The sequence below is a fragment of the Capsicum annuum genome, chromosome 2, assembly GCF_002878395.1.
Source record: "Capsicum annuum cultivar UCD-10X-F1 chromosome 2, UCD10Xv1.1, whole genome shotgun sequence".
Lineage (NCBI taxonomy): Eukaryota > Viridiplantae > Streptophyta > Magnoliopsida > Solanales > Solanaceae > Capsicum > Capsicum annuum.
Window position 1 is genome coordinate 4,859,667 of NC_061112.1, and position 26,630 is coordinate 4,886,296.

General features: G+C 34.2%; 1 pseudogene; it reads right to left on the bottom strand.

The window, feature by feature from the left end:
• Positions 1 to 8,733: 8,733 nt before the first annotated feature.
• Positions 8,734 to 26,267, bottom strand: LOC124895916 (annotated as a pseudogene).
• Between the last annotated feature and the right edge of the window lie 363 nt (positions 26,268 to 26,630).

Below are 26,630 nucleotides of genomic sequence, written 5' to 3' on the forward strand. Positions count from 1 at the left end.
CATCAAGTTCAAACATAATGAAAATCCATAGGTTTTATACTTCAAAAATTAATACAGAGAATTCAATGAATCAGTGAAAATTTTACATTCTTCAAATCAAATTTCCAATCTAATTTTTTGGTGAAGTTTTTATATTCTTCTAGCTGGGAAAATACAAACCAAATATTTTCGTCTCCACAAATTAGACCCAATAAAGATTACCCACGTACATGATTAATAAATGGTGAATTTTTTTCCACCAAACAAGCACAAAATATAAATATTCTTATAATTTCCTTAAGATTGTTGTATTTCGGGGTTAGTAAAATTAGTATTTTAAAACAAAAACTTCAGAAACATGTTCAAATTAACATATGAACAATCAAATGAAGTTGTAACTCTGTATTCAAAACTTTGAACTTCAACAATAATTTCAACCCAACTTATGAACATCAATAAAACAAAGTTCAAACTATTTTTCTGAAAATAGAAAAATCTAACATTTAGAAAAAGAAGAAGATTAAAAGATTCAAGTTCACTGAATTCATGGTGTGTCTTTAAGAAAATTATTTCTCTCAAGTTTCCGAGGTTATGGAATATATCCTCTCAGTACCTCAAACTCTACCGAACTACGAAAGTACTCAACGGTAGCATATCACACTAGAGTTTTTAAAACAAATGAGTGTTTTTACTTCAAAATTTCATGTATTTACCTGAGAAAAAAATCAAGTATTTATCGCCATCAAGGTGGTTCATCATGAAGAGAAGCAATGGTTTAGGAAGGTGCACCTCCTCGTAAAGGTGCAACTCTTCAAAAAAGTTGCAACCATTAGAAAGGTCATAGCTATCTAAAGTGAAAAGATTCCTATTCAAATTGCATCTGGTGTCTTTTTTAAAAAATATATATTAATTTTTCACTCACACAACTTAAAAACCTAACCGAAACAAGTAGCAGCAGAAAAGCTTCATACAAAAAATTTCAATGAAAAACAATAGAGACAAGAAATTAGTAGCACATAATCATATATTTTTGACAAGCTCCAATTTAATATCTTGTCTTCCCCAATAATTATTATGTCTTTAACTCATTCTAAATTAATAAGATTCTAGGATTATACAACTCTTAGTCCCAGACATATTTTTCTTTCCAATAATCTCCTTTGCAAGAATCTCAATGAAAATACTATCATAATTTTTGAACAGATAGGGAGTCGAGGACTATAAAGAACCCAAACTTATTAAACTACATTTACCTAGTACGAATATGTCCATCATTGATTATACTATTACGCTATAAGCTAAAGTATTGGTGTATGTTGCTAAAAGGAGGAAAGACAACATATATTATGGGATTCAGGTTGAGTAAAGCTATTAAAATATTAGACCAAAGAAATATGATGGTTATAAATAGTAGGAGTCTTAGTGATTAGGGTAAGCTATAAGTTACGTTATTTTCTTTTGTCAGCTATTTTGTATGGTAAGTGTAATAGCAATCTAGAATCTCTCTTTTCTATTTAATTGCTTGTATCTTCCTTTTACTATCAATCTAAAGCCTAGTTTGTTACATTTACAAAAAGAATTAAGATCATGTAATTCCACTAAATGACCAAATAAACTGAAACTTTTGCATAAGAGCTTTCCTATATTCTTCACTGATATTGCCAATTTAATTCCATCATGTAAATTTTCTTTTCCTTTAATGCAAAAAATTAATGATGAAAAATCTAAATTATAGTTGTTCACTGGTTAGATAGTAATCAACTTAGATTTAAAGTTTTTTTTTTTTTTTTTTTTTAGGCCTTTATATGAATCACTATATTCAAAATACAAATATTGTTGGTCAAAATTGATTTTGTGTGCCAAATACATTAATTGTTAAATGTTAATTTGCAAGTATTTTGGAATCAACACGAAAACTAATTTTACCCAAAAAAGAACAAAAAGAACAAGATCAAGAAAAAATATAAGAAGATTCGAGGGAGATGATACATACAACTAAATAGAAAACTGATACAATGATGAGATGAGCCTATTCGAGTCACAAGAAGTAGTTAAAAGCACAACAGTAGCATTTGAAAATCAGTTAGCACTGTTCACAGTCACAAAGTTAGTTACTACTGTGCACGTAGTTGTAGCTTAGCTGTCAGGAAGTTATTCAGTTACTTAGAAGAGTGAAGTTGATCTTAGTTGGATTGTAGTATAAATACAAGATGTAAAGCATTGTAAACATTCATTCAATCAATACAAATTCCTCCAGTTTCTCCCTAAATTCTTTGTTATCTGTCTTCTCAGCTTAAACCCTAAATTCAGTTTCATCTTCTTTGAGTATCTTACTCCTAGACTAACAAATTCCATTTCAATTACTTCTATTGCATCAATTGGTATCAAATCCAATCATTTCTTGACTCAATTAGCCATGGTAGTTTGCGATAAAAACTCAGACAAATCAAATGAGAAGGTCGATGGTAAGTTTTCTCAGATTCAAGATTAACTATAAAAATTAATGAAGGGTATGTCGAGAATTTATGAAAGAAATGTTCAAACTGATAAAGAACTTTTTGGGATCAAGGAAACCCTAGGATCGTTGCTGTCCAAGGAGAAAGCAAAAAGAGCATGGAAGAGCTGAATCTTCCACCATCAGAAGTTGTCCATCTGGGATGCAGAATGAAGGTCGTAATAAGGATTTCCATGGAGTTGGAATTTATGGTAATGGACAGTTTTTTACTCGATTCTCCAAATTGGATTTCCCTCATTTTTCTGGTTGTGATTTTCGTACTTTGTTATACAAAGCTGATCAAGTTTTTTTATGTAAAAAATTCCTTTTGAACAAAGGGTTAAGGTTGCTTCCATTCATTTAGATGTTGAAGCAATTGCATGGCATAGATCATATATGAATTCTCATAATTCTTTAGCTGATATATCATGGACTGAGTATGTTTTAGCCATGACTAAGAGGTTTGGGGATGGATTTGAGGATCCAATAGAAGCTTTGTAGAACCTTAAACAAATTGGTAGTGTTAAGGATTACCAAGCTGAATTTGATAGATTATTAGTTGTAGTTAATCTTTCAAATGAGAATGCTATAAGTTATTATTTTGGAGGATTAAATCCTGAATTGAATAAATTAGTTAAGATCTACGCACCCAAAACCTTATCCCAGTTTACAAGATTTCTAGAATACAGAAATTAGTATTTGAAGCACAGGCTAGCTTATGGGGTTTCAAATCACTACATAAAGGGGGTAATGTCATCTTGCGCACTCCAACTACTTTAAGAACCTTTAGCTATCATAAAAACACCACTTCTCAGCCTGTTGTTACTAAACCAAATAAATTTAGAAGGCTAACTGCTGCAGAAATGGATGCAAAAGGGGCTAAAGGCCTCTATTTTTTGTGATGATAAATATGTTGTTGGTTATAACTATAGAGCCAATAAAAAATTATTCATGGTAGAATTGATAGATGAGGGGGAATACTTGATAGGGTAGATGATATTCTGATTGGAGAAGATGTCTAAAATATCCAGAAACTTGATGAACTCATCACCATTTCCTTGCAAGCTTTCACCAGTGCACATGGTTATCAAACTATCAGGATCACTGTTATCATGAGAAAAGACCCTTACAGGTTTTAATTGATACTTATATAACCCACAACTTCATTGATCAAAAGATGGCTAAGAAGTTAGGGCATAAACCTTGTGATATATCTGAACAATCTGTTAGTGTAGAAGATGGTAGATAAGTGTAGACTACTATTATATGCAAGAACTTGCAATGGATTCTTTAAGGCACTATATTTGCATCTGATCTCTTAGTATTACCTTTTCATAACATGGATATTGTATTGAGAGTGCAGTGGTTGAATACTCTTGGTAGAATTTTATTTGATTTTAAGAATGGAACTATAAAATTCAAATATCAAGGGAAGAAGCATGTGTTAAGAGGTGCAACTGGCCAGCCAAAATATTCAAGGGCTAGTTTCTTAATTAAAGGTGTGGGGTATGATGCTCAGTTCTACATGATGGATGTTCTCGCTGCTGCGAATTTTGGCACTTATTTTTACAGTATTCAAGCTTCACAAGGTACTGAAGTACGAATACTTCACAAGGTACTGAAGTACATCCTGAATTATCAACATTACTTTAATAGTTTACTTTTATTTTTGAGCAACCTACTAATTTACCACCCCATAGGGGTTCATTTGACCATAGAATACCTCTCATTTGACCATAGAATACCTCTCATGGACTCTGTCATACCTGTCAATAAAAGACTATATAGATATTCTGGTTTGAAGAAGGATATTATTGAGAAATTGGTGCATGAGTTGCTAGATCAAGGAGTTATTCAGCATAGCACTAGCCCTTATGCTTCTCCTATGGTATTGTTGGGTTAAAAAGGTGGAATTTAGAGGTTATGTGTGGATTATAGGGAGTTAAATCAATTGACAATTAAGTACAAGTTTTCTATTCCAATCATTGAGGACTTATTAGCTGAATTATATGGATCTTCTGTATTCTCTAAGATAGATCTTAGAGCTGGTTACCATCAACTTAGGATGATTGATAGTGATGCTCACAAAATAGCTTAAAACTCATGAAGGTCACTATGAGTTCTTAGTGATGCCTTTTGGGTTAACTAATGCCCCATCTTCCTTCCAAAGTTTGATGAAGGTTGTGTTTAAGCCATTATTAATAAAATCTATATTGGTTTTCTTTGATGATATTCTTATCTTCAGCAAGTCTATGGTTTCTCAGATCAATAATATGAAGGTAGTGTTTGAGCTTATTGTTCAACATCAGGTATATGCTAAAATGTCCAGGTGTACATTTAGGGTTCCTAAAGTTGAATATATAGGGCATGTGATCAGTAAAGAAGGTGTAGCAACGGATCCTACAAATATCCAAGCATACAGCAATGGCTTATTCCTGTGAACAATAAGCAGTTGAGGGGTTTTATAGGTCTTGCGGGTTATTACAAGAGGTTTAACAAACGTTTTGGTACAATTTGTAGACCTCTATATAATCTCCTCAAGAAGGAAGTATTCTTATGGACTAATGATACTACCAAAGAATTTGAGGCACATAATGCTGGTTTAATCTCTGCACCGATAATAACTACGCCTAATTATGTACTAACCTTTATAGTAGAAACAGATGCTAGTGGTAAGGGTATTAGAGCTGCATTAATGCAAGCAGGCCATCCTCTTACTTACATTAACAGATCATTGGCTCCTAAACACCAGGCTAGGAGTGTTTATGATAGAGAACTATTAGCTTTACACTTTGCTGTTTCTAAATAGTCTCATCACTTGTTGGGTAGAAGATTCATTGTCAAAACTGATCAGAAGGCACTTAAGTACCTGCTGAATTAGTCTATTCGTACTGATTTTCAGGTAGCTTGCATTTCCAAATTAATGGTATTTGATTTTTGCATTGAGTACAAGAAAGGGGTGGAGAATAAGGTTGTTGATGTTTTATCTAGAAAACCTGATGTTGAGTTGTTAGCTATCTTTGTGTTAGGTTGTAATGGTGATCTCTTGGATAGGATTAAAAATTCTTAGACCAATAATCAGTATTTCCAGGATATAATCAATAAGGTTCAGTTTTCTCCTTATAATTCCTTCACTTAGCTTAACAATCAATTGAGGTGGAAAGGTAGGCTAGTGGTTAGTCAAGATGCTCAACTTAGAAAGGATATCATATCCATCTGGAATGATTCTACTCAAGGTGGACACTCTGGAATGGATGCCACTATTAAGAGGTTGTAGTCCTTATTCTTCTGGAAACAGTTAGTGCAAGACACTGAACACTTCATTAATAGGTGTGATATATGTCAAAGACACAAGTATGATGTTTCTGCAAGTCTAGGTCTATTGCAAACTTTACCAGTGTCTGATGGTGTGTGGATAGATATATGATTGGATTTTATTGAAGGATTGCCTAAATCTAGTGAAAAAGAGGTCATTCTGGTGGTTGTTGATAGATTGAGAAAGTATGGCCATTTCTTAACTTTGGCACATCCTTATAATGCTCATTCAGTTGCTCGGTGTTTCCTTGATAACATCTTCAAATTGCATGGAATGCCTAATACATTGACTAGTATAGAAATCCTATCTTCCTAATCAACTTCTGGGAAGAATTGTTTAGTCTACAAGGGGTCCAGCTACAGAGATCAACAATATACTACCCTCAAACTGATGGCCAGATAGAGGTATTGAATAGAACATTGAAGACTTATTTGAGATGTTTTGTTCTGATAATCCCAAAGAGTGATGTTCTTATTTACTCCTAGTCGAATGGTGGTATAATACCACCTATCACACTTCTATCAGATGCACCACTTATGAAGCTTTATATGGACAAAAACCTCTTATTCATCTTCCTTACTTTATTGGTGAAGCTCCTACCGAGGTGGTGGATAGATCCTTGGTTGCTAGGGAGGCTATTATTAAACTGTTGAGGTTCTATATTCTCAGAGCTCAGTAAAGAATGAGGGACACTGCTAACCAACATAGATCTAAGAGGTCTTTTGAGGTAGGTGATTGGGTTTATATGAAGCTTCAACCCTATAGCCAAATCTCCATGACGGTGAGAATATTTCCAAAGTTGGCTGCTAAATATTATGAAACTTATCTGGTGGATGCTAAGGTGAGTTCCGTAGCTTACAGGCTATTACTTCTTTCTGATGTCATAATCCATCCAGCCTTTCATGTTTCTCAACTAAAGAGTTGTCTTGAGATCTCTTCCAGTATTAACCACCCACCCGTGATTCAGCTTTACAGTCTTTATTGTCCTCAACCTGACTCTATTCTCAACAGAAGATTGGAGAAAAGAGGTAACAAAGTTGTTGGTCAAGTTCTGGTGAAGTGGTTTGGCTTTGATGATTCTCAAGCTACTTGGGAGTTTGAATCAGAGTTGTTTCATAAGTTTCCTACATTTCATCCTTGAGGCCAAGGATTTGCTTTAGAAGAGGGTAGTGATATAATGATGAGATGAGCCTTTTATTCGAGTAATAAGAAGTAGTTAAAGGCACAACAGTAGCATTTGAAAATCAGTTAGCACTGTTCACAGCCTCAAAGTTAGTTACTACTGTGCACTTAGTTGTAGCTTAGCTGTCAGACAGTTATTCAGTTACTTAGAAGAGTGAAGTTGATCCTAGCTGAATTGTTATATAAATACATGATGTAAAGCATTGTAAACATTCATTCAATCTATACAAATTCCTTCAGTTTCTCTCTAAATTCTCTGTTCTCTGTTTTTCTCGGCTTAAGCCCTGAATTCAGTTTCATCTTCTTCGAGTATCTTACTCATAGATTATCAAATTTCATTCCAATTACTTCTATAGCATCAAAAACACCCTAACAACTATATATTCATTGTTGAAATTGACAAATACATAGAAAATCAAAAAAAAAAAAAAAGAGACATGAAAAAAGAAAAAGAAATTTGTACTGAAAATGAAGGACGAAGAAAGAGAAAGGAAAAGGATGCGGATACCTGTGGTTACATTTGAGAAGAAAACAAAAGCCAAAGAGCAGTAGTCTTCTGTTACAACATGGCGAAGTGTGGGTCTAGAATTAAGAGCTAAAGGAGAAACCTTATTTCTGTCAACTGATAACAAACGGAGTCCTTTTTCTATGACAGGTAAAAACCTTCTCAAATAATAAATGACACGTCAAGTTTTCTAAGTATTATAAAGACAATAATACCCACTAGTTTTGCATAATGGCCTGGTAAACAAACATATTGAAATAAGCTCTTTCTAATATAGGAGTAATAAATAGAAGATAAGATAGTAGAATATAATCTTTCATCATTAAAATATTATAATAACACAACTAGGTAAAAAGATGAGAAAATAAAGAAAAAAAGGGGTAAAAGAATTTGCAAAGTTACCCGAAAGCAAAAACAACTATTTGGAAGGTTGGAATGCAAAGTCATAATAAAAAAAACTCAACTTAATTGCTTTAATCAAATTCCACAACAATTAAAAAAATTTATTATTTTGTAATTTTATTTAAATTGAATAGCCTTTTATCTAATTTTAACCTTAAAATTGTGTAGAAAAACTGTACTATATACATCTTTCTTGTAATGAATCTTTTCTTTGTTTTAAAAAATGAGCAAGGGAATTATGTACAGCAGCACCTTAAGGACTCATGTCTAGTACTTTTTCATAGAACAAATTAATAGTTGTAGTTGAATAAGAGAGTCGTAACTCTGAATAACATATAACTTGTAAAATGTTAAAAGTTACTCGTAGTTACGTTTTATCTCAGTCCATCTTAACGTTTTCTGTTTGACTTTATTAATAAAATATTATCTAAAATGTTACTCACACATGTCTATTCTATTTCTGAAAATTTTTGAAGTAATGTACTCCCTGTATCTCATTTTATGTGTCGTCATTTTCTTTTTGGTTCGTATCAAGAAGAATATTATCTTTTCTTATTTGGTAACTGTTTAATGACATTATTCTCATTTTATCCTTATTAGTCTCACTTAATAAGAAAAGACAACAAAAAGTAAACAATAAAGTAACTTTAAGAGGAGCAATTTCGTAAACTATACAAAGTTATCACTTATCTTTTAAACTTCGTACTCGATTAAATGGCGACATATAAAATAAGACGGAGGGAGCATTATTTTTTATAATTGATTTAAATAATGTATTGTTTTGGTCAGAACTTATAGATTTAGACACGGACGCGTCAATTGTAGAAACTTCACAAGTCTTGATTATGGAAGGGATCAGGTTCTACTGTTATACTCGTCTTCCTCATTCACCCGCAAAACTGAGAGCTGGTGAAAACGAATTTCCATTAACAAAAAGACGAGGAGAATTGATCAATACATAAGTGTAGTTACAACTGCCAAAAACACAAAGAATATGTCACGGCCCAAAATCTAGTTCATTGATGGCACTTATCGTGGCAAGTTTCGACAAGTCTATAATCCAAATCAATATGAAAAAAAGAATTAATACCAAAACCCAAGGCAAGACTCTTAGAGTGGAGTCAAACCACACACATATATAGTAAAAATGAAAATACATTGTCAAAGATACCAATACAATATTCCAAAACCTGATGTCACAGTGTAAGAACTACTAAATAATCTTGAATGTCAAAAGATATAATAATAGTCCAAAAACGATCAAAATTCTATCTCTGGATATAAAATAAGATATGTAATATATAGGAAGAGGTAGTAGATCGACTCTGGAAGCCTGGATCAACCGCTACCTTGAATATTCTCTAGATACCGCCTGAATCAGCTGTCAGTCGTAACTGAATTTGCATCGAAAAGGTGCAGTAGGGGTTAGTAGGATCCACTTGTACTCAACAGGTATTATAGATCAACCGAGTAAAGTAGAAAATAAAGCATATAAGCACAAACTATGGGCACGTAACCTGTAATAAGAAAATATCTCAAATAATAGCCCATAACGTCTCCACTAATAATTTTACAACATCCACATATACCACACACAAATACGAGAAAGAAGAACAAGTATAAAGATATCACATACACAAGTATGAAAAAAGAAGCACACATAGGTAGATATCAATATCAAAGACGAAATACAACACAGAATGAGCACAATATATATAAAGAGCAAGGAAGATGATGATGATGATGTGATGCACAAGGTTGTCGCACAACCTCTGTATACACCTACCGAGTTGTGCTCCCGAGGTAGGACTCATGGGGGGTTCGCAACCCATATACAACCAATATTTAATACTAATATCGATAACTCCTCTCCGACACATACATCGACGGAGGTTTTTAAAGATGTCATATTTTCTGACAAAGATATCTCATTTTCTGTCAGAAAAAGTCAGTATTTCTAGTATTTTCAATATTACCATGGTGGTACCAATGTTTCATGAATTTATATGATATGGGGATGTAATGCTCACAACCAACCAAAATGAGAATATCCAATATCCAACCAATATATCAACCATATGAGCCAAAAATTCACTCAAATCAACCAACCATCAATGATCCATATAACCCAGAAATCGTCAAGTGAAACATGCAAGAAAATGTCATTGATATCATATAATTCCTAAAATCTAGACTTTTTTCCACCAAAAAGTGTGTAATTAAAAATACATATATTAATACCGGGCCAACAATATCTTATAAGACACCACATTGTCACGCATAACAAATAACGCCTCAAAACCATCAAATATTATCCACATAGGCCCCTACACGGGTACATAAATCACATAAACACATTTTTCATGATACAACCCCATATCCATAGCATAATTTTACATTATCATTAACTATCTAACCCCATCTGAAGAAAGTTAAGTCATAACTTACCTCGAATGATGAAATTTTGATCCAAAAAGCTCCAACTACGAAGCCTTCCCCTTAAGAACGGCCTCAAAATCAACTAAAATATAAAAATATAGAATCTTTGCATCAAAAGAAATTCATCGATACCTACATTTGTCATTTTCAGATCGGTTCAAAACGAATTCCCAAAATAGATTTTCAAAAAAGGGATAAACTCATAATTTTATTTTAAAAATATGTTACTCATACTTATACGAGTCTACAGATGAAAATCCATGCAAAAAAGAGTTAAAAATGAGGTTCAAATCAAAGAAAAATTATCTTTAAGATTTACAGTAAAAAAAACCTCAAAATCTATTTTCAAATCAAGAATTTGAAGTTGTTTAGTAGATGAAATTGAGAGAAAAATGATAATTATGAGATTAGAAACTTACCCAAGGAAGAAATCTCAAAAACTCCTTTTGAATCGTCCAAATCTGAGCTCCCAAGCCCCAACATTAGTGAAAATAAGGTTTTGATTCTCAACTTGCATAGAAATTAGAAAAAATAAATGGTAAATGGGAGAAATGGAGTTATAAATTGATAGACAATGATTAAACGAGAAAAACGCATCGAAAATTGCTAAAATCGAAGCTTCCTAGCTCTAAAAATGTCAAAAATATGAAATGGAGATGATTTTGGTCTTAACCATCAGCGATGGCCGCTAAAGCGGCACTTTGTCTGCTAAAGCAGCCTAGAAAAATGATCAATGGCCACTAAGTGGTCAACCGGTCGCTTTAGTTCCTACACCAGTGCCAGTAGTCTTCAAAACTTGTTTTTTCTCTAAACTCGTTTGGAACCCTATGGACATGATTCAATGATAAAATTTGATTGTAAAACACGTTTCAGATCCAATGTAATCATTAACTTTATGAAAAAGGACCATTATCACAAAATTGACCCCTTCAAACCAAGTATTAGAATGGGATCTAAAGGCGATGAAATCAAACCAACCCCGCTACTAATCCAAATTCAACTTTCCGAACTCAATGACGATATCAGGTTTTCAAAAAAATATCGTTTTCACAAAATTGACCCTCGAGACCTAATTTCACAACTTTTAAAACTGAGGATCGAATGAGATACAAAAGCCGTAAAACCAAACCAACCATATTACCAACCTAAAATCAACGATTCAGATATATTGGCGCATTCTATTTTGTCATCCGACACACAGATTAATAAATATTGACCGAATTCAACATAAGGCTTTTCAAGTCACCAAAAACCACAAACTCGCACAAATCACGCTGAAATACATTGGAAATCATGTCAATAATCCCCATACCTTATAAATACCACAAAGTAACCACAGAGAGAGATAATATGGTCAACTAAAAAAGAAATGAATATTTTGCAAAAATCACCAAATATCAAATCATTAAAGGACAATAATGTCAATGTATTTAAGTTTAGAAACACGAGCACACATAGAGGTATACCAAAAGACAACCTGAAAGTCTTTCTGCTTTTGGAATATTCGTCGCATCAGGCATCAGGCCTTTAATAAAGCAATCATTGCCAGATATAAGAGTAAATCTTATAAGAAGAAAAAATAGAGATGTAACACCACTTACCAGAGGTAGGGAAGGAGGATGTGTAATTTGGGTCCAATAAAAAATAGTCAAATTGATAGCCTGCAAAGGGAAGGGAAAAAAACACGTATATGTTGAGACCTTCACGGATGAAGAGGTCACAAAATATTCCTTTCAGATAAGCATAATCTGGTTCATCAATAAACCAGAAAGAATGACAATGATTGAAATAAGATGCAAATTCAGTAGGATAACCCTGAGTTCTACAGAAACACAAATCAACAGTTAGGTTCCATAGTAAAAAAGAGTCTTATCACCATATTTGCGAATAAATTACCTCAATAGATGTTGAAAATTTCTTTCCTCCAATTCTCTCAATCTGATGCTTCTTAGTTTTTATCTGATCCCTTCCCAAGGAAGATTGCAATAGATATCAAAAAACATGAGGACAAGCAAAAACACGAGGACAAATTGCAACAAAAATCACCTTTCTTGGAGGACATACATAAGAACATATCCAATAGATTCCAAATCATATCTCTTGATTGTTGGGTTTAAGTTGAATGTGTGAATAGGAAATGGAGGGAAATAGTGAAGGAAAAGTGAGTCCATACTAAAGAGGAAAGTGTGCTCAAAATGAGGAAAGTCTATAAAATTTTCCCACATTGGTGGGAGAAAGATACTTTTATGTGTTTATACTGAGAAACACATCTCCACTTGGATAGTGAGGCAAGAAAAAAGAGGTTCCTCACGCCGTCATCATCGTTGCTCGCTCAGCTTCGGCCTCGGCTTCGGCTTTGGATTTGGAAAAATCATCTTTCTCGGAGGACATACATAAGAACATATCCAATAGATTCCAATCATACCTCCTGCTTGTTGGGTTCAGGTTGAAATGTGAATGGAAAATGGAGGAAAATAGTAGAGGGAAAGTTATTCCACACTAAAAAGGAAAGTGTGGTCAAAATGAGAAAAGTCTACTAAATTCTCCCACATAGTGAGGCAAGAACAAAGAGATGCCTCGCGCTGTCGTCGTCGCCTCTCGCTCGGCTTCGGCTTCTATCCATGAGATTAATTTCTTAGATAAATTTTATTTGAGACTTGAAAATCAAGTGGAATTTAATCTAAAGCATCCAATAGAAATGTTTTTCTCCATATACAGGAGTATTTCGGACGCCATGCAAATGCATGCACAACGCACTTCGAAGGGATGCAACTCTCGAGATAAAATGCATGCTATTTCACACAAAAAAGTGATCTGTATGCGTACCTAGCAACCTGTGGACACAAGTGCAGCACAGGTGTAGTGCAGAAGCTATTAGAATCTGCATAATGTCACCTGTGGCCGCAGGTCATGCGTAGTTCCAGCACAGACTGTGCACAGGTGACGGGACTGTACAAAAATTATGCCTTTTTCCAAAACCAATGCTTTCTTTTTGAAGGGACACCTTATGGATATAAATACCTGACGTATTCCTCAGGTTAAAACATGTTTTTTGACAGCTAAAAACACTTCTTATCATCTAAAAACTCATTGTGATCATCTTCCGTTGAGTGAGTTTGAGGAACTCGATAGTTTGAGGTACTATTACTGTCAGATTGTTAGCCATTTTATCCTGGCAGGAAAATTCCACAACCTCAGGTACTTGAGTGGAATTAATTTCTTAAGGACACTCCGTAAATTTGGATGACTTGGCTTTAATTTTTGTTTTATCTTATTTCTTAACTATAACACACTTCTTTGGTAGGTCATTTTTGATCTTGTGGTGAAGGTGTTGAAACTTCAAGTTGTTCTTGACAAGTTTGGTCTTGAACTTATTTGAATTTTATACAAAGTAACATATAGATTATTGTACTACCCGAAACAACAATCTTAAGAAAATAATCATAATTTGTATTGTTTGGTTTCTAGAGATTAAAGCTTTATGCTTTCTACTCCGTTTGATCCTAACAAGTGATTTGAAGACATTAAAAACTTCATCACAAGTTAAAGGTTATTCAGTTAATGATTGAAATTCATAAAAACTTCATCATTGAACTAGAAACAAGGGGTGTTTAAAGTTGCTACAACTTTATAAGTAGTATTTCGATATACTAAAGTTGACTTTCTTTTTATGACAGGAAAATGGCTACTGACAGTCATGTGAATGATATTGGGACGAGTGTGGCACCAACAAACATTGCCACAATGAGTCATACGAGTGCTCAGCAGGCAATGAGACCAGCAGAGAAACCCAAAAAATTCATGGGTGTTGATTTTAAAAAGTGGCAACAGAAGATGTTTTTCTACCTTACAATCTTGTGTCTTCAAAGATTTACATCTGAAGAAGCTCCAAAGTTTTCCAAAGGAACTTTGAACCAGGAGCGATTTGTCGTTATGGAAGCGTGGAAACATTCTGATTTCTTATGCAGGAATTACATTCTAAGTGGCCTCCAAGATGACCTATACCACGTGTATAGTGGAATAAAGACGTCAAAAGAGTTTTGGAGTATGCTGGAAAGAAAATACAAGAGTGAGGATGTTGGAACTAAGAAGTTCTTTATTGCAAGATTCCTTGATTATAAATGATTGACAGCAAGTCAGTTGTATCTCAAGTACAAGAACTGTAAGTTATCATCCATGATATCTTTGCGGAAGGTGTGAGTTTGATAAATACCTTAGTTGAACATCTTAAAAATATTCTTAATGTTCACATGAACTTTATTGTAGGTTTGGTTATGAACGAGGCATTTCAAGTTACTGCAATAATGGAGAAGTTGCCACCTATGTGGAAGGACTTCAAGAACTATTTCTAACATACATGAAAGAATATGACAGTCGAAGATCTCATAGTAAAGTTGTGCATTGAAGAAGACAACAAAGCCACAGAAACAAGGTCGAAAGGAAATTCTGCAATGAGTGGAGCAAACATTATAGAAGATGACCTCAACAACTCAAAAAAATAAAAGAAAGATGGACAAGAAAGCAATCAACCTAAGAAGAAATTCAAGGAAAAATACTTTAATTATGGCAAGATTGGCCATAAGTCAACAGATTGTCATGCCTCAAAGAAAGGCAAAAAGAAGGACCAAGTAAATATAGTTAAATCCAAGAACGAAATGGATGATCTGTATGCTATGTTGTTTGAAAGTAACTTGGTAGGAAATCCTCGAGAATGGTGGATGGATTCTGGTGCCACCCATCATATTTGTGTAGATAAAGAGTTGTTTGTGGCATTTGCTCTGGATCAAGGTAAAGAGAAGACTATATGGCAAACTCCGTAACTACAAAAGTTGAAGGAACAGGAAAAGTCTGCCTTAAAATGACATCAGGCAAAGTGTTGACTCTGAACAATGTCCTATATGTACTAAAGTTAAGGAAGAACTTAATTTTTGTATCACTTCTTGATAAAAATAGATTTAAATGTGTATTTATTTCTGAAAAAATTGTACTTAGTAAAGGAGAAATGTATGTAGGAATAGGCTACCTCACTGAGGGCCTATTTAAGATGAATGTTGAAATCAATAAAAGTTTTGTTTCTTCATGCTTTCTTGAGTCTAATGATTTGTGACATGAATGATTAGGATATGTCAATTACAAAATATTGTGAAAACTGATTAACTTAGAAGTTTTACCAAACTTTGAGTGCAATAAATTAAAATATCAAATGTGTGTGGAATCAAAGTATGTTGAGCATCCATATAATTCCATTGAAAGGAATTCCAATCCTTTAGATTTAATCCACACTGACATTTTTGATATGAAGTCAATACCATCTCATGGTGAGAAAAAGTATTTTATAACTTTTATTGTTGATTGCACTAGGTACTGTTATGTCTATTTGTTAAATAGTAAGGATGAAGCAATAGATGCGTCTAGGCAATATAAAACAAAAGTTGAAAATCAGTTAGAGAAAAGGATCAAAATGATAAAAAGTGATAGGGGTGGAAAATATGAATCCACCTTTGCAAAAATATGTGTAGAGAGTGAAATTGTCCATCAAACTACGGTCCCATATTTACCTCAATCTAATGGAATTGCGGAAAGAAAAAACTGAACCTTAAAGAAAATGATGAATGTCTTACTAATAAGTTTAGGATTACCACAAAACTTATGGGGGGAAGTTATCCTTACAGCTAACCAAATACTCAATAGAGTGCCCCATAGTAAGACACAATCAATTCCATATGAAAAATGGAAAGGAAGAAAACTCAATTTGAAATATTTCAAAGTATAGGGGTGTCTAGCGAAAGTCCAAGTTCTTATGCCTAAAAGGGTAAAAATAGGACCTAAGACAGTGGACTGTATGTTTAGAGTATATGCTAAAAGTAGTAAATCATGTGGTTTTTTACTTCATAAATTTGAACATCTAGATATCACTAAATATACGGTAATTGAATCAGATAATGCTGAATTCTTTAAGCACATTTATCCATATAAAACTAGACATAAACAATCTAGTGGAGGGTCTAAACAACCTCGAGATAAATCAAGTGAGGATGTACATAATGATGAGAATCCAAGATGTAGTATACGTTAAATAACGTCAACTTTATTTGGATCATATTTTGTAACATTTCTCTTAAAAAATGAGCCTCAAACATTTAAAGAAGTGATGACGTCTTCAGAATCATCATTTTGGAAAGAGGTTTTCACTTGATTCAATCTTAAGAAACCATACGTGGGAGTTGGTTGATCTTCCTCTAGGAAATAAACCTTTAGATTTTAAATGGATCTTCAAAAGAAAATGAAAGCGGATGGTACTATTGAAAAATACAAGGCAAGACTTGTAGTAAAAGGATTTAAATAATATGATGGCCTTGATTACTTTAATACATACTCTCATGTAATGAGGATAACATCAATTCGAATGTTAATTGCCTTGGCGGCGATATATGGCCTTGAAATCCATCAAATGGGTGTGAAAACATCATTCCTAAATGGAGAATTAGAGAAAGAAATTTACATGAAATAGCCTGAGGATTTTGTGGTTCCAGGTAAAGAAAAGAAGGTGTGTAAACTTGTTAAATCGCTTTATGAACTAAAACAAGCATCTAAACAATGGAATGAGAAGTTTGACCAAACCATGTTGGCAAATGAGTTTAAGATAACGAATGTGATAAATGTGTTTACATTAAAGACACTTTAAATCACAAGGTCATTGATTGTTTGTATGTGGATGATAGGTTGACCATTAGTAGAGACATTTCTGACATAAATGCTATGAAACGAATTCTTGAGAGCAAGTTTGATATGAAAGACCTTGGAGTTGTGGATGTGATCTTAGGAATAAGAATTCATAGAACTCAACAAGGGTTGGCATTATCACAGTCTCATTACATTGAAAAGGTACTTGATAAGTTCAAGCATTTGGAATTTGGTATTGTCAAGACTCCATTGGAGATAAGCTTTGCACTTCAAAAGAATGAAGGTGAAAGTGACTCACAGTTGGACTACACAAGAGTGTTGAGATGTTTGATGTATATCATGAATTGTACACGACCATATATAGCATATGCTATTAGTAAGATAAGTTGCTACACGAGTAATCCCAGTAAAAATCATTGGTTGGAAATGAAGAGAGTTTTGGAGTATCTTGAATACACTCAAGACAATATTTTGCATTATAGTAAATATCCAGTGGTAATTGAAGGTTATAGTGATACAAATTGGATCACCGAATCTAATGAAGTAAAATTCATAAGTGGATATGTATTTACTTTAGGTGGAGAAGCAGTCTCTTGGAAATTATCCCAACAGACATGTATTGCTCGCTCTACTATGGAACCTGAATTTATCGCATTAGATAAAGCCAGTGAAGAAGCAGAATGGCTTCAGGATTTCTTGGAAGATATTCCTTATTGGCGCAAACCTGTGGCACCAGTATGTATACACTATGATATCCAAGCGGTGATAGGTAGGGCAGGGAGCATGATGTATAATGGTAAATCTCGTCACATAAGATGGAGACATAATACCATTATAGAACTTCTCTCTAGTGTAATTATCATTGTTGACTATGTGAAGTAAAAGGATAATATGTCAGATCCACTTACAAAAGTCCTATATAGAGAGGGAGTTGAGAGAATATCTAAGGGAATGGGTTTACGGTCTAGGATAAGTCAGCATGACAGTAACTCTACCTAGCAGACTGGAGATCCCAAGTGCTAGGTTAAAGGAGATCAAATAAAGTTGTGTCTGACAGGTTCAACATTGTCAATATACCCAACCCATTCTAATAATATAGACAATGTTTAGAAACAAGGATAAAACTTATGGTGTGAAGTCTTTTAATGATTATCTAAATTTGGCAGATTTGGCCAAATAATTTAATCTATAGGATTGAAAATTTAGAAATCACCTATGTGAGGGCAAAGTGAAAGCTGCTTCAAGGAGAATGTTAGTAAAGTTCTATTCTCTAAGCTGTCATGAAACCGAGATATGTTCATGGCTAAAACGAACAAAATATGAGAACCATAAATGGTAAAAGGCTAGTTGTGTGACATGTGTTATCTAGGTGTACATTAAAGCTCGACGGTTCAAAGATGTCAAATCTATCGATTGATCGAGTACATCTGATGCATGTTCACTATGGAAAATTCAAAGGGAAATCCACTTATTCAGATGCAATTAGACTTTGCTTGATGACCATATTCTTATCCATAAATTCATAAGATAGAAATTTCCCATTCAAGTGGAGGGTTATTAGGTTTAAGTTAAATGTGTAAATGGAAAATGAAGGGAAATAGTAGAGGAAAGTGAGTCCACACTAAAAAGGAAAGTGTGCTTAAAATGAGGAAAGTCTACTAAATTCTCCTACATTGGTGAGAGAAAGAAAGTTTCATGCGTTTATATTGAGAAACACATATCCACTTGGATAGTGAGGCAAGAACAAAGAGGTGCCTCGCGGTGTCGTCGTTGTCGTCACTCGGCTTTGGCTTCGGCTTTGATTGATGAGATTAATTTTTTAGACAAATTTTATTTGAGACTTTAAAAACAAGTGGAATTTAATCCAAAGAATCCAATTAAAATGTTTTTCTCCATATACGGGCGCATTTCGAATGCCATGCAAACACACGCACAACGCACCTCGAAGGGATGCAACCCTCGAGGTAAAAGGAACATTGTTTTACATAGAAAAGTGATCTGCGCGCGCACCTAGCAACCTACGAACGCAGGTGCAGCACAGGTGTAGCGTAGAAGATACTAGAATCTGCACAATGTCACCTGCAGCCACAGGTCAGGCGCAGTTCCAGTACAGCCTGGATACAGGTATCTTGACTGTACAGAAATGATGCCTTTTTCCAGAACCTATGCTTCCTTTCTGAAGGGACTCCTTATGATTATAAATACCTGACGTATTCCTCAGGTAAAAACACGATTTTTGACAGCTAAAAACACTTCTTGTCTTCTAAAAGTTCATTGTGATCATCTCCTATTGAGTGAGTTCGAGGAATCCGATAGTTTGAGGTACCGCTACTGTCAGATTGTAAGCCATGTTATCTTGGAAGAAAAATTCTGCAACCTCGGGTATTTGAGGGGAATTATTTTCTTAAGAACACTCTATGAATTTGGAGGACCTGGCTTTAATTTCTATTTCAACTTATTTGTTAACTATAACATACTTCTTTGATAGGTCATTTTTTATCTTGTGTTGAAGGTGTTGAAACTTTAAGTTGTTCTTGATAAATTTGATCTTGAATTTAGTTGAAGTTTATACAAAGTAACATATAGATTATTGTACTACCCGAAATAACAGTGCTTTGTCTATAATTACAAAAATAGTACAGCAAGTCTAAGGACAGTTCATCTATCACAAGAGTGAAAACCAAGTCTATAGAATAAGAACACTTACCGATACCATGATGAGTGTTTATGTTAGCATATCTCAGACAGCCTGTAAAGCCTTTGTTCTCTCTGCATGGCCAAATATCATGTAAACTAACTGGCATAATAAGATTCATTAATGCAGATACATTAGTTTTGGTAATGATATCATTTTTAGAATGAGAATATTGTGTTGTGATGTCCTTATTGAAAGGGAATTTAACATTAGTTTTTTCCAATCTTAAAAGTCAACTCAAAGCTTTTGAAAATAGTAGAAAAAACACAAGGGTTAAGTGAGAATTCACCACATCATCCCTCCGGAGGAACATTTTCAAGATTTTATAGTAGTAAGAACAAAATGTTCAAGCCTTACAGACGGTCAGCAGAAATGCAAGGTAAGGTTGCGTGCAATAGACTCTTATGGTCAAGCCCTTTTTCGGACCCTACGTATAATGAGATTTTTAGTGCAACGAGTTGTCCTTAAGAAAAAAAGGCAATTCATATCCTACCAAATGAGCAACGCATAATCAACTAACTGAAAGGAATGTGTTGGTGACTTGAAGTATCTCCATATCAGTTGCCTAGACCAAAGTCAATAATGTAGACTTGCATTTAAGCCAAAACAAAATATTAAAGGAACAATAAATCTTGCAAAATCATGAAAACAAAAGTAAAGATGCAATAATAAGAATATGGGACCTGATTTGCACGGCCTCCCACGCCCATAAGAAAATTTTCTGGCTTGATATCTCGGTGCAAAAATGATTTGGAATGAACAAATTCAACACAATTTATCTGCAATAAATATCAAAATAGCCATATAACCAACACATTTTAAGAAGGTATAAATTTAAAGCATTAAATTAAAACTAACCATTTCAAGAAAGACTTCCTACTAAAAAAATTATATGTAATTTCAAGACTTGGTGCAAGAAAATCCATGATCATAACATTGTAATCTCCCATACCGCCAAACCACCTCGCATTTGGAATTCCAACTATAAGAGAAGTACTACAATTATAATGCTAACCAAAAGAAACTAGAGAATTGAGAATGACGACTAGGAATAGAAACAGGATAAGCCATTACTTCCTCCCTAAAGAACAACATAGAACTTTGACTCATATAACAATTAACAATGCTTTATGTTGACAAATTCCTGCAAAAATAAACATATGGAATTGCCATTTATAATTTCATAAAAAAAATGAGACATTCCTGTTCGCAACAAATTTTTAAAGTATCAAAAATTAACTGCAACCAAAGATAAATAAAAAAAAAAAGTAATTTTTATTGACGAATTTTGTGAGTACAATTCTATAACTCTCTTGATTCTTCTCTCATAAACTTAGAAATGATATGAGGGCCTTCAGTAGTGTGTTTCTCGAAGAGTTGGATGGTTTGGACTCCTAGAGATGTATTTCAATCACCGGAAATATCGAAAAATATTTTGTCGCCTTAGAATAATCTCTAGGAAGAACTCCATTGATTGCTCCTTTCAAGAACTTGATAGTAGATGTCGATGTTGCCAATGCTTGTTAAAGTTCTCTTTTTTTTTTAATCTCTCTTAGAATATTATGTTACCCCTTATTTATAGTTGTAGGGAGTAGGCTTGGTTGCTTGTGATTGACCTAAATATGTCACTTTGACACTTGGCTACTTTTGACTGGTTTTTGAATTTGAATGAGATTTCCATATCATTTGTACATGTGGCGTCATCTTATTGGTCTTGGACTTAACTGGGATACCACATCACTTGACATGTGGCATGAGTTTGGGATTCAAGGTGAGATGGACCTTGATGAGGAATAAAATGGGCTTATTATTTTTTTAAGCCCAAAATAATTTTAGACCCAATAAATTTTACGTGTCTACAAATGCCCCCTACTTCAAGGCTCATCGAGGGGTTTGATTTGTTGGAACTTTTAGAGACAAGATTTGAACTATTCGTGGTCCCACTGGGTGTGCCAGTTTATTTCCAACAATTTTTTACAGTAACAAATCTAAATTGTAATCACAAATAAAAATATGAAGAAACGTGATTTATTTTATTGATAAACGATGTTGGTACAAATTTGTTCCTCCCTTGATTCTTCTCTCTCAATTTTCTCCATAATTTAAGGATTGTCAGTAGTGTATTTCTCGAATAAAGGCATATTGGAATTTGATATGGATTTTGCATAAATTCGAGGGCCGTTAGTGGCATATTTCTCAAACGTAGGAATATTTGGATTTGATCTCCATGAAAGGAGGGTTTGTAGATCTTCTTGATTTATTTAATTATCAAGAAGAGAGGGTTTTGATCCCTTTGTGATATTCCATGAGTTTATAAAATTCTATAGAGATATTCGAGATTTATGAATATCCCATGAATTTGTGGGATATTCGGGATTTCTTCTTTAAAGGGATATTTTCCCCCTTTATATAGACGTAATTTAGGGTTTAGGTAGAGTATCCACCAAGCTAGATTAAGGGTAAAGTAGCCCCCAAGAACTCTAACAAAATTTGAACTCTAGTCCACAAAATTTCAACATCTACAAATGCCCCCCTACTTCAAGGCTTGTCGGAATATAGACTTGATGAAACTCAAAAACAAATTTTGAAGTATCGCTTCCATCTTTACGATCCTGCTGCTACAGATTTGCATAGTTGATTTATGAGAAAAGAGATAAAGGGCATATTTGGTCCCACTGGATGTGCCAAATTTGTTCGCAATAAATTTTTGTAGCGTCGAAATTAACTGCAACCAAAGATAAATAAAAAAAGAAGTCATTTTTATTGATGAATTTTGTGAGTACAATTTTGTAACTCTCTTGATTCTTCTCTCCAGAATATAGAAGTGATACGAGGGCCTTTAGTAGTGTATTTATCGAATCATTGGATGATTTGGACTCCTAGAGATGTATTTCAATTGTTGGGAATATCAAAAAATATTTTGTCGCTTTGGAATAATCTCCGGGAAGAACTCCGTTGACTGCTTCTTGCAAGAACTTGATAGTCTATGTCGATGTTATTGATTCTTGTCAAAGTTCTCTTTTCTGAATCTCTGTTAGAATGTTATGTTATCTCCTATTGATAGTTGTAGGGAGTAGGTCTGGTTGCTTGTGGTTGGCCGAAATATGTCACTTTGACACTTGGTGACTTTTGATTGGTTGTTGAATTTAAATGAGATTTCCACATCATTTGTACATGTGGCGTTGTGTCTTTGGTCTTGGATTCGACTAGGATGCCATGTCACTTGACACATGGCATAAGTTTGGGCTTCAAGGTGAGATGGACCTTGATGATGAATAAAATTGTCTTATATTTTTTTAAGCCTAAAATAATTTTAGAACCAATAAATTTTATGTGTCTACAGATGTCCCCTACTTCAAGGCTCATCGAGGTGTTTGAATTGTCAGAACTTTTAGAGACAAGATTTGAAGTATTCATAAAGCTTTTTGTGTGTGTGTGTGCACGCGTAATTTAATCCTCGCAAAATATTCAAATTTGACGAGAATAAAATTTAGCCGAACTCTTCAACTATTTCTCAATTTCTTTATTGATGTGCTAAAGCCAATCAATTAATACACACTGAAGGCTCCCCTTTTTTGGCAAGACTTGAGCATCTTGTCAAAATCAGACTCCTCAAAGTCATGATAATCTGGGTAGAATAACATGAATCCCTTCATTATAAGTGTAAATTCTATTTAAAACTAAATATATTCAAACCACGTGGGATCCGGCCATTAGTCTTAATCGAATTTGAATAGAATTGAATAATGATGTTATCCCACTTCAAAAAGGATTAGGAATTTGACTCATTTTGGACACTTGGATGTCTCAGTTTTTCTGGAAGCCAACTTGTTCAGTAGATTTCTTTTCGAAATCAAACTGGAGCCCTTTAGAGTCTATAAAAGGACATCATCGCCCTCATTAAGTCATTGTATTTCAAATTGAACCTCAGTACAACCTGCGTTTTTCTCCTTAATTTTTCTCTTTCACAATTGAGTTTTCAAGTAGCTTGGGCGTCTATGAGAGAAAATTCATAACACATTATGGGAGTTTCTAAATCACAAAAGTCTTACAGTGTTGGAAAATAGACTCGTGAGGATACATTCTACGTGAAAACCACGCTTATATTCTCTCCAGATCTGTCCAGGTATCTTTCCAAAATCAGACTATCAGTTCTATTTCATCATTTTTTGTTTGTCTTGTACAGCCTCACGAAAATTCTCATATCTTGACTTGAAAACATTAGAATCATAAGATGTTTTTTCCATTGGAAACTAGACTTGTAGAGATACGTCTCACACAGGAATCACAATTAGATTGCACCCAAATCTTCCCAAATATTTCCCCAAAACAGATCATCTAATCTTGGTTTACTAGTTTTACGAACCTTGCGCAGCATCACAATAAATTATATATCTTGACGTAGTAGTATCAAAATCAGGCATCATTTCTTGTGTTGAAAACCAGAATTGTAGAGCTACATATCACTCGGGAATAACAATCAGATTGCACCCAAATTATCTTAGATATTGCCCCAAAACCAATCTTCTAATCTTGGTTCGCTAGTTGTATCATCTTTGCACGGTGTCACAATAAATTTCGTATCTCGATGTAGGAGCATAGGAATAAGGTGCCTTTTTTATTAGAAATTAGATTCATAGATCTACAACATACATAAAACCACACTCAACGCCTTTATGGATTTATACAGATACATCATAAAAGTCATCTTAGTTCAGAATTTGATGGCTTATTTTACAACTTTGAGCGGCTATGATAGAAAATTCATAACCTGATGTAGGAGCTTTTGAACTATAAGCCATCTTTTTTTTTTCAAAGAAATCTTAAGATCTGCCACATATGTAAAAATGATGGTGAACACCTATACGAATTTATACAAATACATTGTTGAAATTCGTTTTTCCTTGTTGGTCTCTTCACCTTTGCACGTCCGCAGTAAACTTAGCAAAGGAACGTCTATCCTTATGTGATATCTATGTCAATTCAAAGTGTTGGTACCGTGCTCAAATAATGACACACGTTTTTCCTCTTTTTTTATTTTTTAACTCATATCAATGAACTTAGAGTTAAAAAATATTCTAAGCTGCCTACGTACCTCAGAAGGATCAAGTCATAACATAGTTCAGGATAATGAGTTAATTTATTTTTTAAAATTCATTTTTTTGTTTTTTTATTTCTTTCTTTATTTTTAGAGAGTCGTTCACAGTTTAGACTCATATGGGCCAAGAGTGATTTGACTTGTAGTTTAAGCTAGTGCGTTAAGGAGTATTATGGAGAAGAATTCTTGTAATTCAAATTTCTTCCCAACCCTTTGTAATGAAGTATTATTGCACTTTAGTTTGGTATTTATTGCCCCTATTGGTTGAAGAAACAGATTTGCACCTAATCTTGTGTCGACTTTCGAAAGTTGGACTTTAGAAGTCCTTTGAGATTTTTTTCTTTTGCGAGCGATCAATGTCCAAGTGTTACCCTGCTTGTTATTGGAGAAGTCATTTGACATGGACTTGCTTATTGTTTTCTTTAGTGGGGAAACCTCAATTGGGTCAAAGCTCCCAAATTGTAGCATGATGATTCCTTCACCTTTTGATGATGCCACAGAGACGTGAGTTGTAGAACATTTGAAATTGAACCTTTTTTATGGTCTAGTTCGGCACTAACATGATCTGCATCAACTATATCTCCATTATCAATGATGATTTTTTCCTTTAGGATGAAGCATTTGTGGTGTGATGACTAACAATGCGGTGAAATTTGCAGTACTTAGGATCATCGACTTTTTTTATTATTCAGGTCGCTATGAATTAGAAAGTTCAGTGACTTCTTTGGCTAGCAACTCCTCAGGAATCCCAAGAACATTAGAGTCAGAAAAAGGATATACCCTTGCTTATAACTCCTTAAAGGTTGGTTGATTTTTCACCTCTCGAATTTGTTTCTTTGGAGTTTCCTCTTTTAACTTTTGTCTTGTAAAGGCCTTCGTAAAACTCACAGTTGTCTCCATAGATTCCCCAATTTGATCTTCTGACATATCTTTGAATTTCGTGACTTCTTTCCTAGGATAAAAAATAATTAACGCTATTCTATAACTTGCAATACTTAGCTCCATGTCATGAGCGCGCGTAGCTAATTCTTCAAAAGTTCGAGGCTTAATTCCTTGGAGTATGTAAAGAAGTCCCCAATGCATTCCTAGAATGCAAATTTCTATGACAGATATTTCAGAAAGGCGGTCTTTGTAGTCCAAACTCAATGATCTCCATCAATTGATGTAATCCGTTAAGGCCCATCCTTTCTTTGTTGGTGCTAGTCAATTCTATCATGCTCACAGTTCATCGAGTGTTGTAAAATTGATTAAGAATTCCTTTTCAAGCTGCTCCCAACTATCAATTGAATCATGCTCCAGGTCGATATACCATTCAAATGCATTCCCCTTAAATGAACGGACAAATTGTTTTACCAAGAGCTCGCCATGTGTTCCAGCATTGCTACATGTTTTGACAAAATGGGAAATGTGTTGTGTCGGGTTTCTCTTGCCATCAAATTGCTGCAACTTTGGTGGTTGATAGCTCGTTGTCATGGGTAGACAATCAATTCATCTTGTGTAAGGCTTGGAGTAATACAACAAACTTTGTGGTGCTCCACCATATTGAGCCCTGATGGTGTTTGTTATCATGCCTTGCAACTGTTGGCCAGATAAAGCTGCAACTGAAATAGATTATTTCTTCTCCTGAAATTTACACTTAGCAGGTAATTCCTCAACATTCTTGTTTTATGGAGTGAAACCGGGTGGATAAGTAGGGATGTGGCTTAACTCTCCTGGTTCGTAGGCCTTCAGTTTGTTCATGAGTTGAGTGATATGAAGATTCTTATCGTCAACCGAATTCTTTAGGGCTTCAATGCTTTGCTCTATCATTGTGAAATTCTCGTCCATTTCAATTGA